The 13,398-nt window shown below is 38.3% G+C and overlaps 1 protein-coding gene across 4 annotated transcripts in view; it reads left to right on the top strand.

Annotated features, from left to right (window-relative positions):
- Positions 1–13,398, top strand: part of LOC107223933 — a 134,374-nt gene that overhangs the window by 44,612 nt on the left and 76,364 nt on the right. The gene's annotated exons all lie outside the window — the stretch shown is intronic.

Below are 13,398 nucleotides of genomic sequence, written 5' to 3'. Positions count from 1 at the left end.
GTTTTTTTGTATTTGAAGTGGCGGTGATATCGCAACTGTCGCTGCTTATAAAAATTTTAACTTTTCAAATTTTTAACTGGTGCTTCACTGATATTTCTTCCCTTTCGCCAGCACAGTAATCCGCTGTCTGATCTTCGAAGAAAAGAATGAATTAAGAAAAGAGAAATCAAATTTCAGAATAATCAACGATACCAGATTTTTAAATGTAACGGTTTTTATATTCTGAGAAGATAAGTCCTAATAGACAACCTTTTCTACTGTCTAAATTTTCTGATTACGATAGTAAAAAACGCTATTTCAGTCAAGTTGGTAGTTTTTCGTCTGCTTGTACAATATATGAACAGCTTTTGGTTTTACCTGAGTGTTGTTTTCATTCAAGCTGGCCCCGAGGTGAATTTCAATCGGCTCAAATGAAGGGGCGTGTTATGAGAACAAATATTTGAACACTTGACGGGATTAATCTAGTTTTCATGCATGAGCGATAAGAGAAGAATAGTCGACCGTGTAGCTGTCTATTCTTAGCTTTATTGCGCGTTACGCACTTTGCTTGAGAAACAGTAATCGCAAGGTAGCTTCTTTCATTATACTTTTCATATTTTTTATACAAATTTCATAGCGTTCGTTGGCCTTTTGCTCCTTTTCCAGGACACAAGAGAAGGGGTATTATTCGCGATTGTTTGTATTCATTACTCTCATTTGATTATGCCGCTAATGCATGCTAATATCATACATACACATGTACTCGTTGCTCTGAATCCTTAATTGACCGCTTAATGACTTATTCTTTACTTATTGCACGTTTTTATTCTCACAATATTTTACAAGCACAGCTGCCGATGCATCACACTCTTCCACAATGTTATTCCACTCTCCGTAACTAGGTGGATATTATGCTGTGAATAAATTGATCTTGAGTAAACAAGTCTGCACCTACACGTGAATGTGCGGTATAATTTTTATTCCTCGTTTTATAAACTTCCATATCCTGCAAGAAATCTAAGAGTAAATTACATCTGTACGGATAAACTTTTTCTCTTTTATCTGAAAATTTCTTCCCGGTAATTATGTATCGATCAAGATAATCTACCGTCTTACGAATATGTTATTCACTTCCATTGTATAAATTTGTTGTGTTGAGGATTTTGTGAAACGGGCTGTTTGGGCGATTCAACAGAAATTTCATGCTTTGCACCAACTTCTGGAGCTTTGCCCCCGCCATAAGTGTCAGGGAACCACCTCACCGAATTGTCACGGCATACGAGACGCGTCAAATTTGAATGTAAAACAGCGAGAAGTCGTCCGTTTGTATAAGGTATACGTGTACAGTGTATTTGCATATTTCGAAAAATAACATGATTCAAATGCCGATCTTCTCTGTAGGTTGAACACGTCATGTACTAACGACGGCACCGTACTGCGCATGAATGCCGTATGAATAGACCGTTCTCACAAAAGGAATCCGTACTTGAAAAATGATTAGGTGTTTCGGAGTGCATCGCCTTACGCGTATAACGTTTCCCGCCCATTGCCATGATTTTATTCAAGCTTGAATCAACCCACGACTCAAGGTGTCGGTTGAACAAGGAAAACGGTTATGCGTACCGGCTTGTGCATGAGACGGATATTGAAATCCCTGATCCAGCCAAAGTAGAAAGCCGTGCTGCTATTCGTTTAACGAATTATCGACATTTCGTTTTGCAAATTATTCCTCTCTGATTTCACAGAAAACTTGTTTGCCAAGGCATATAACGTAAGCGGTTTAAGCATTCGCAGATTTTTATTCAGTCGCAAAAAAAAGAAAAAAATTAGATAAAAAAAAGGGGGGGCGAAAGAAAAAAATGTATGGTATCATTTGATATAACCGTATAGAGACGTTGACTCGTATCCCGCAAGAAAAATTTTTATTAATAAATTTCGAAGTTGTTGGTGTAGATAATTATAGGTAAGTATGAACGATTGATCATTACAGTTGCGCATGGTGAATACATACGAAAGGATTTTACGCTACGGAATAATGTGTGAAAGGGTTCTCGACCTCCAGGGATATACAGAAAGAGTTTTTTCGGTGCCAAGGGTCGGTATATATGTAGAAACAACAAGTTTCAGTTTACGTTCCGGTACGTTGAAGGAGGCCCTCCTGAGAACTGTAATGCATTTATTTACGGTCAGAATACATTACCGAAAATATTTTCAACATTGACGCGACGAATAATAAAATGAGAATACAATAGTCTTGAATACTTACATCGAGCATACGTAGAATTAATTTACGACATTAATTCCAAATAAGTGAAATACAATCGGTCTAAACAATTCATATCCAGAGAGCATAGGCAGGTCGTCAACTACAACGATAGAATCTACTATGGAATAATAATGAATTCAAATGAAATGTTTGTTGTAATTATTGTTACTTATGTTTGCAGATTTTAGATATAATTCTACGATTTATGTAGTTCAGCATTGAACAAGAAATGAATTTTTATTTTTTTTTTAATTATACGACACGTACTTTCGAGTCATTACGAAAAAATGACGATGTTATTATTGGATTGAAAAGTTGACGAGAAGAATGTTATACAGACCCCCTAGCGATTTAAAATATTTAACAGCAACCCCGAATTTATACCGTCTTCTGTTACCGTGTCTGCGGTATTATATCGAGAGTTCGGCATTTCTTTGTACCGTTATTTTTCGTTTTCTGTCTCCACCACTTGTCAAATTGCTCAACTATGTCGAATTTTTTACTGGAGCACGCTCCCCATGCGCAGCTATTAGAGCGACCGAAACGTGATGCGGGGAATTCGCGACTATATATGGGGAATACCGTGCGAACCCAACCAACGTCTGACCCACACCATTTCTGATTTTGTTCAACATTTTTTCGTACAATTGTCCCAAATCAGAAACAGTGCCCTGAATTTTTTCAGATTTTTCATTCAACTGCTCAATCATTTATAAATATTTAATGTGATTCTGAAAAGGACCTTTTTCATAGGTCTTGAAAACTTCTCAGAAATTGTATTTTCTATTGAAATTTTCAAACCGTTTAAACGATGATTTGGTTAATCAAAAAAGTTTAATGTGCCATAAAAAAAAACAATCGACCCATCAAGGGAAAGAAAAATATTATAGATTTTACATCTCTTGAGATGAATGTACGGACATCACTTTTTTGGAGATCAATGTAGAGCAATTGTGCCAAGATTTATAAATCCGATAATAAGAGTTACAAAACCAATAGTAAGATTAACAATATGCTTACAATTAGGTAGATCTACCAAAATTGATGTAGATTTGAATTCAAAAAAGTGCTGTCCATATATTCACCAGATCATGTGTAAAATCTACGTTACATTTTTTTCCGTGTCGTATTCGGATGTTTGAAAAAAAATACAGCCTGTGAGAATTTTTATAAATAATTAACTACTAGACTGAAGAAATCTCCAAAAATTTTGGGTACTGTTTCAGAGTTGGGCCAAATGCAAAAAAAAAAAAAATTTGAACAAAATAAAAAACGGTTATGGTCAGACGTTGGTTGGGCTTGCGTGGAATTCCCCGTATACTTCTTTTCCAGTTTAAACTTCTCGTATCTAGTCACCTATGGCTTACCTTGAAAAGGCCAATCAGCAAAGTTCTTGCGTCTGTCGTGTAAAGTTCAGTTAACAGTTTAACGCGAATCCGCCGCGTGATCGATGCTTATACCACTTCGCCTAAGGAATTCTCGTATTGGGACGAGGTCCGAGTATCGACACTTCGTGCCGGCAAATCCAACCCGATAACCTCATAAAATCGCAACAAACAAGGCCGCCTCCGGTTTGATTCATGGAGTGCAATTCTTTCGATCATCAATGCAGTTACATTGACGCATTATGGACTCTATTCGAACTCGCCCAAATCAAATTCCGTTTAATTCGCCTCGTTATACCTTGCGAATTAGTCTTCGCGAGGATCGATCCGTTGGCAATGCGCCGAAACCCTGAATCCCAATTTTCTCTTCTGCACAGTGCGTGCCTCGGATGCTCTGGACCAAGTCCACTGACCCTCGTACTCTCTCTTCCTCTCCTTCTCTCTTTCTCTTTCTCCTTCTTACTCTCCCCTCGCATTGGCGATGGCTGCAGCGGCTGGTAATAAATTTCAACGAAGTCTTGTTGCAAATACCGCAGTAAATCGCACCATCCTTCGCAGGAATCTCGCGCCATAATTTTTATAATTCTCTTTCTTTTTCGTGCTAGTCTTAATTTCCCACGTTTAAGAGGGATTTTTCTCTTTTCAGGAGTTGTATTTGTGACAGCTGTTTTATCGATTCAAATGTAACTCTCATCTGCAGAAAGCGCACATTGTTTCCATTTTTCGATTGCGGAAACGTAATTTTTTATTCTTTCAATTCGTTAGAAACGGCACGAGAAAAATTAATTGAGCTTCCAAACGGTAAATATGGTGAGTTTTCGGAGATGGCGACGAAACTACGAGACATTTGCATCGGCAGTAAATACCTTAAGCACTGATTCTGAAAATTTCACTATATTTCGTACTGCACACGGTTTCGATCACTTTGTCGTAATCTATGAACATATACCAATATTACTCGTAGGTGCGAATGTAGAAAAAAAAATGTTCAACGAAAACTAGGTGCGTGCATGAACTTTTATCGCGGTGTGATGTTTATCAACTTCCTTGATGGTGAAGAATCAAAAAAACCTGATCGTTATGAAAATCGTAAAACCGAGTCGTCACGGTTGGACCTTGAAACAATCCCAAGAAGTTTCGTGAAAAAAGAAGAAACGAAAACCTTTGCCTTTGAGGTAGACACTCAACTTCGTTCTAAATTCTGTAAGTGTATATGTGTACCACAAGCATTCATACAGAAACCCCGGCCAGCACGCTATTGTGCCCATTGCGTTGCGAAGCGGCAGAAAACATTCGTTGGAAACGAAGGCATTTTATGTAACGTGTATCAACAGTTTGCTTCTACTGAAATAAAACTGGTTTGTCAGCATACCATCGTCACGAGTCAAGTGTGGTTCTGGCACACATGTTATACGCTATCTGATTCTGATCTGTAAGCTATGTCGTAAACAATTATTTGTCATATAACAATTTATGGAGTTTCAACAATTATTGCCAGTTGAAAATCCAATATTATGTCAATAATTGTACACGGAGATAATAACTATAGTACATCTAGTGCGTCATATTTTTTAATAATCATACGTAAACAGATCCTATTGAGAAGAGGAGCGTTACATATATTAGGTATAATGTCAGCCTTCAGAAAGTGCGGAATAATTCAGAATCAATCGGGTTTTATAATCGTTTCTTGGAAAATAATTTATTCTTTCGACAGACAAAAAATATCACTTGTTATTGCATATCAACTTTCGGATTTACCGAATCTCGATTCAATTTCTCATTCACTTCCAGGGATTCTCCGTGATATATACATAGTTGTACAGAAGAAACGAAGAGCAAACATTTTTTTTTTCTATTTTTGCGGACTTGTTCAACGTAAATGATTATCAAACGCTCGCACCTCCTTTGAAGGACCGGAACTTACCAAATGTCACCCCTTACGATTTTTTTGAGTTCCCTTGTATATTACCAGAAACCTATGTTGACTTATTCTAGCTTTTAGGTTGCTGCACAGCCACTTTTTGCATTTATGTTTAGGCAATTGAGTGTTACGATTTCATATTGCCGATTTTATGGATACGCATAGCATATACTTGATTTCATTGGTATTTCATGTGATTCGTCACATCACCTATGATTTAGCCTCCAAATTCTTTCCAGTAACATGTGACGTATGTAATAATTTATGATGGAACCTTCACGTGCTTCTTTTATGAATTGAAAAGACGGTACAGCAGTGCTTTGAATAGACAATCCCTGCCAAGGATCAAAATACCTTGATTATATATCCGTTCATTTGTTTTGCAAAGAAATATTTTTTTCTTACTTCCAGTATAAAAATTGTCTCAACATTTGCAATACTAATGTCAACTTATCTTTCGATCTCACGGAGACGCAAAACGCGACAAATTTCGGACAAGTAAAAAAAAAATTTTATTACCGCACTTCAAAAACAGAAACTTGTTTCACTGAATAAAAAATTTCCGTCGCGTCCGGCTTAATCGGTAGATAAATTTTATTTGTGTATCTTATGATAATATTCTCTTGTTACTAATTTATTATTGACTCGATTATTGTAGAGAAAAAAAAAAAAACAGATTCATTCCACCTGAAGAATTGTCATTTTTCGATCGTCACGATACAACCGTCTCGAGTTGCTGATTAATTATCAATGGATTAAAATGACTGTCGGAAGGGATATTGAAAAATAATTACTTTAAAAATCAATGGGAAAGAAAGAAAAAGGCTCGCGTACACAGCGAGAATTACATTTTTAATCCACCCACGCAACTCGAGTGGGCTCAGTAGTCGAGCACGTTGACCCCCTCGTTAGTCAGCCAACTTTGGTGACACCATCCATATCTCTCCTCGTCGAATGTTTAGCAATAATTTATTTCACGTGACTCGAACGCCGCACGTGGTCCTCTGCTACATAACCGAATCATGTGATATTGCACGCCTGCAGCGCGGGACTAGACAGTATTGCGATATGTATATCACGAATCTCTAAGCTTTCCAGGCCGCCGTCTGTATCCATGTCACGTGGTAAAGAAACTGATTCATTAAATAAATCTGCGTCATTTATTGCGTTAATCACGATCAGGATGAGATTTATTTTTATCCACAAGTATGATGAAATTGTAGTTAACAGTCGACCGACCGTATGTATGTTATACATGGGGTATTTCGTCCCAAACCAACCTACGTCCGAACCTCACCACTGACAATTTTTTTAATTTTTAAGTATGGCGTAGAGCGAAGAAAAATCATCTTTTGCCGAGTTTACGATTTTTTTCACCACGGGTTTGGTTTTTACTGCTCCCGAAAACACGAAAATCCAATTTTCGAATGAATAGACCCAATCTATTGAATTCAGAACTTTTTCTTATGAATTCATTGTTAAAAAACAAAAATTTTGAGACCAAAATCGAAGCGAGCAAGCTTTGATTTAAAAGTTACAGGCGAAAGAAGTAATTGAACGGCGAAAAAATCGAATTAAATTTACATTTAAAAAATACAATTTTATGTTTAATCATATTTGTCTCACTCTTCAATTACTTGTTTCACCTGTAGCTTCTAAACCAAAAGCGCAAAAGGGAGAAAAATTTTAAGCCCATCGATCGGGTTTTCCTGTTTTTGAGAGCATTAAAAATCAACAATGATCATTCTTTTAATTACGACAATGTAAACATCCTCTGTGAAGAACCTAATTACTACAAACGCCTATTATTAGAAATTTGCAACATTGTAGGACATTCAAAATTCTGTTAACCTTAGACAAGATGTCGAACACCTGAGCAATGTCTACAAACCCCTTATTACTGACCACATGTCACACTTTGTCTAGCTCTAACAATAAGTGGTACATAATTTGAGTTTCCCACTCTGCTATTGTTCCTACTTCATGCTATCCCTGTTTGCCTTCACTCGGGGTTACTGGTGATTTTCCCAGGAGTCGTTGTTTGCTAGTTGCGTTCAACGGTCGACTGAATTGTTTTTGATACGGAGAACCGGGAGACGAGGATGCCAATACTATAGTGGTCGGCGTCTTTTTAACTTTTTTAACTTTTTTAACTTTATGACTTGTGCTTCACGGAATATCACACTGTTAATTTATTTATTAAGTGTTAAAATCTTACATATCTACATTGTTTATCGATTGGAGCAGCTGTCAATGGTCTTCGGTCACCTAATCCAAAGAACTATCTCCCTCCTGTTTGAATTTTATGATACCTGACTAGAGTTTATTCTCTTCTTATACAAGGTAAACTTTCCCTTGATTGTTTATATGCATTGTTAGTTGCAATAGATATATGGTCAAGATATCTAATCCTTCATAATCCTTCATTAAAAATCAAACCTGTGATCAGAAAGATCTAAAACTCGGTGAATCATGTTTTTTTAAACACTCCACGCCATACTTAACCAAAAAAAATAATGCTGATAGTGAGGGTCAGACGTAGGTCTGTTTGAGGTGGAATGTCTCATATATAATCTATACAAAATGGAACAGTAAAAATTGTGTGTTTGTAATGCTATCAATGTTAACTGAAAATACAATGTCGTTTTAACTACAAATGTTATCATTCTGACTGATTTGAATGTTCTTGAACCTAATCGTGAGCTGTGTGGGCAATAACAACTTACTCATTTTAAATAAATGAACTGCAGATTAGAATGATGTTCTAGTGAGTCAGTGCAGTAGGAAAATCTAAACCCCAGAGCCACATGCGGTGCTGCGCAATATATAATGTGCCACAGATTACTTACTCGCTTTTCTGAGTCTATGTAGTCAAGAATCGAACGATTTTTACGAATTTTCGATTCGTATCAGTGAGATTGAAAGGGTACGCAAGAAATAGTCAAAATTATCTCGCTGTAATAACGTCAAGGATTAGTGTGCGCAGGAAGAACGCAGCTAATGATAAAAATAAACTCACAGTAATGTCCGTCTGCTGTATATAATAAGCACGATATTCATCTTCCTCCATCCCCCAATCACACACGCTGCATTCACTCATACATATCTGCAGCTGCGGAATTCTCCGCCTCTTGACACAGCATACGAGGACACGAATCGACGAAGGTTAGGCGTTGCCGAAATTCCCTTCAGAGCCATTGCCATTGTCATTTGCGGAACTGACTGATAATCGCACCATTTCCATTCGTGCAAAGTCGATTTATCACCTACTTGATCAGATCCGACTTTCAAACTATGCGGTGACAGTTCGGATCTGGCCACTTTATGGGTCGATCGCCCTGCGAATCTACATTGTTCACGTGTAACTCCACCGGTGTGACATATCGATAAAATAACGTAAGTAATCGATAGTACGTATAAACTTATAAGTCTTATAACCGTTAGAGAAATACGAATTTGTGTTATAAGCTCGTAACAAATGATTGATTGATTTAACGACCTCTCTAGACCCCCGGGTGACTAGCAATGTTAACGATATTCGTACGTGACTAGTTTTCATACCGCTTCATTTACACCGAGAGGTCGGTGAAGCACGATTCGTGAGTTTTGCCATAAGGCTTGCAGTTCAATTAATGTTGATAATGGAGATAAGTAATAGAACCAAGGAACAACCAACCGTGTGCGGAATTTATGATGAATGCAGGGACTTTTGCAGTTCCAGGGTTCGTTTGATTATTACAACGCGTTACGTCTGTCCTACGCATCGAAACTGGATATAATCACGAATCTGTCACGAATCACGAATAATTTCCAGAAGGACACGATATTTGTTTAGCTCGTTTTTGATCAGCTTTTCTTAGTGTTTACCGTCGCCGTCAGTTTTACCATTACAATTCATTTTATCGCCAATTCGCATCAACGTACACGTGAACTCAAAGCAGTCTCGGTATCAAAACTGGATCAGACAACGCGCCGCCAACTCATGTAAGTCGACGGATCCTTAAGTGGCTTAATGAAACGACCCATTAACTAGAGCGAATACCCGTTAGCTGACCATTACTCGGATTATCAGTTTATGGTCGAAAGCGATTTGATGATACCCTATAGATCGCGGGATGAACGTGCAGCACGTCTATGCGGTGATTTTACCCTTGGCATTCATCTTTATGAATTTAAATAGAAGGCTGCCGGGTCTGGTCAACACTGAGAATCACATATTGAGCGCGTATCGATCATTGAACCTGGAGCTGTACCAAGCAGAATCACAATGATGTGAAATTCAATCTAACTTCACAGACAATTGAAATAAGTTGGGTCTTTTACTGAAACTTATTCTTACACATTGTTATAAATTGAATCGCTTCAACGTCAGTCCCCGATCCTCCGGAGTGCAAATTTATAATACATGTTAGCAGCGGCAATCGGATTTGTACATCTACATTCCGTGCTAATGTGAAGGAATAACGCGTCTAGCTAATAGGTAGGTGTACCCTTTAAGACAATAGCGATCGGCGAGGGTAAATCCATCGTGAATTCTAAAGCTAGTACACGCGGGTGTTTGGATATGTCGTGAATCAATATAAGGATAACGATGAGGTTGGTTCCTAGGCTGCATACCTATACGTATTTGCTTTTCTCGACCTTTTGAACCTTGGATTACGGTTATTCCCATCGTAAGTCATGAAATAATATTTGTCTCGGCATTATTCGAGAGAGGAATATACGCGCGTTTAAATCTTATCTGTATACTTCAATTTTATGCATACAGTCACTCTAGGCGTTCGCATATGCATATCACTTACTGGTATATAATCACGTGTGTTTTGACCAGATTTATAAATTTAACCGACGAGGGATAATGAAATTCTAATAACTAAATATATTCCTGTATTAAAATTCTAAATGCTGAATAAATATACACCGATGTAAGATTTAAGACTTCACACCGTGAGCAATTCGCAAGTGGTCATCGTCTGTACGAAACGGCAAAAATGTGCCTGTATACTCATGGTGACGGGGATTCTCTTCTCTTTTTTTTTTTTTTTTTTTTCTCGCCAGCCTCGAAGTCTTCATTCTGAACTTTGCGCGGTGTCATTGCCTGAAGAAGACGATTATGAATACGTTTAGTTTCAGGTACTATGGTTAGTTAGTTAGTTGGTTATTCAACAGGCAGACTAGCACGGCCATCTGCGATGCGCAAATACGGCTCTACCCATCTTGAGTTCCGATCAAGACCTCACCGAGGCACAGCGTATAATAAACGGCATTTTCTCTGCGATTAATCTCGATAAAAATAATTCGTGAGAAAAAAATCAACAAATTTCACGGCATCCAGAACTTGTTGTGATGACCTTTCATTACCGCGGGATTTCCCAGATAATTATTCATTCAACAGAGGTGCGTCAGAACATTACATGAATATGAATATCTTAACAACGAACAGCTATTTGGCATTTATAACGCGTTATACACCGAGCGGAAATAGGAAGTCAGTTCGTTTTTACATTATTGACGAAGACCGATACCAGCAAATTGATGAAACGATAGATAACTTGTCGTACATTGGTTCAATCGATAACTCTACGATTGTAAATAGCTTTACCCTCCTGCGGTGAGCTTTTTCTCACAGATTGGTACAGAAAAGCTCTTAGAGTTACAGCCTTGACAAGCTTTGATCATCGGTTGCACGTATACTTTAAACATAGGCCGAATAGTGTCTGTGAAAATGATCATACTGAAGTTAGTAACGTTATCGTAACGATTCATGCTGAGGAGAAACCGTTATTTAGCGATTTTGGAACATATCACACTCGTATTTCCAAATCTTGGTTCCTTCCGAATCATTGTAAAATTTAGAAAATGGTGATTTTTTTCCCCAATGTTTCGTTACGATAACGTTACTAAACTTCTACCTCGTTGAAAGTCTTGATGCATTATTGCTGCGACGCCACGTAACTACGAGCCAACAAAACGAACAGTGTGAAAAATGTTTTGAAACGTCGTCACATTGGCAAGTCGGCAAAAGGGACGCAATCTCGAGATAACCATCGCCGGGTTATTTATTGCTTCAACGATGAAGGAGATGCTGTCAACTGTCCGTTGACATACGGCTAATCGAAATTCGGCATCTAATTATCATCATATACGTTGTAGAAGTAATTGTATACCTATCTATCTTGAACCATGTGGCTGGCCATTCGGTTTACTGGCTGCGCCGTTTATCGCTCCAGGAGATTTATGCCGTACGAATTGAAACGTGTTGCGACAAACGCTGAGCTGTGTTTCACTTTCCAAAACTGTATCATCAACTCTCACGCATGGCACAGATCTCTTGCGGTAATCAATTTATTATACACATACTGTATACGCACTTAACGTTGAATTGATTTCTCTTCGTCGGCTCGCAACCTTTTTTGGTAAATTGTATTGAAAAGGTAGAAAACATGACATGATTTTCATTGAAAGGTGTATCGGCGGATACGTAAAGTTGATCCAAGATATGGCATATTTCACCATTTGATGTTTAAAATTGTTCGATTATCGCGTTATTCTAGTTATTTTAACGGCGGTAGGTGCATACCAGAATCAGGGCAATATCGAAGCTACTACGTTGTACATTGTAGTGACGCCTCAGCATGCTTGCAATAAAATTCGATTCACGTTTTCCTGCCCGAAATATTAGCTGTTGAATCACGAGGTGTGGCGAATAGATTTACTCGAGGATTCCGTGCCAGGGTTGAGTCTCGTCGCGCTGATTACTCCCAACCCATAATAATTACTTCTGCCTATCAAAAACATCGTGTATAATATGGATTATACGCGAAACATGCACCTGTCAAATAATTTTCAATCAACGACACGTTCGGTTCTGCACGGTATATAAAGCCGAAGTGAGTAACGATTTGTAACAACTTCGGTCTCGAATCACGTTACCGCGTGAGACGGTCATGAGAATTTATGGAAAGAAGCTGGACGAGATGCATTGAAGGTACCTCGCGGTGTAAATAAAAGCAAGTCCACCGCTTGAGAAATTTAATGGGCTGCACGTGGGCGAGAAACGTCAATAAGGAAAGATAACTTTACACGCCTTCGCGAGACGATGAGTGCTTGCATAATAATAACTCGGTCGACTTTGAAGCCAGAAGTTTGCTGCTCATCTTTCACGCGTGTTCGGTCATACGCGGCGAATTGCGAATTATCGACACTCCCATATCTCCGATTACATACCTTAATCTGATACGGGAAATTAGCCGTTGTACATGCAGTGTCGTTAAGAATACGCGGCCTCAGTCGGCGAAGTCGTATCTCTTCGCTATCGCCGTATCTATCTATATCATCTTTATGGAGATCCGTATCTTCTGACACTGACAACCTCAATACCTCAAGCTCGCTAACACGTTGTACCAGGTTCTGGATCTTGCTCGTATCGTACGTGTTTGTGCAAATCCGCCTACATGTGTGAGAGCAAAAACCTCAGGACGTTAGGTGACGCAATTTCATTCCGATCTTTTGTTCTTTCCAAATCGGAGGAGAACCATTTATTTGTTTGCTAATCCATCTTTTACAATGATATGATAAACTGTGAAACTTGTTCGATAGCTCGACTCTGACATCGTCGTTCGTCTACTGTTTTGTGATAATTTCAAGTAAAAAACGTACGTAAGGACGGTTTTGTCATATTTTTAATTCGTTCGATTTTGATACGCGGTAAAAAATTGTACAAGAATGGATATTTGTAATTGCGTGATGTGTGACAGGAATGCAAGGTGAGCTTTATCCGTCAATTGACAGCGCGCCTGTCTGGACACGAAGAATTCCACTCAACAATGGTCGTGTTTTACGTG

This window comes from Neodiprion lecontei, chromosome 3 (genome assembly GCF_021901455.1).
Source record: "Neodiprion lecontei isolate iyNeoLeco1 chromosome 3, iyNeoLeco1.1, whole genome shotgun sequence".
Classification (NCBI taxonomy): Eukaryota; Metazoa; Arthropoda; class Insecta; order Hymenoptera; family Diprionidae; genus Neodiprion; species Neodiprion lecontei.
The sequence above is the reverse complement of the archived record's forward strand: the minus strand, read 5'-3'. Positions and strand labels throughout refer to the sequence as shown.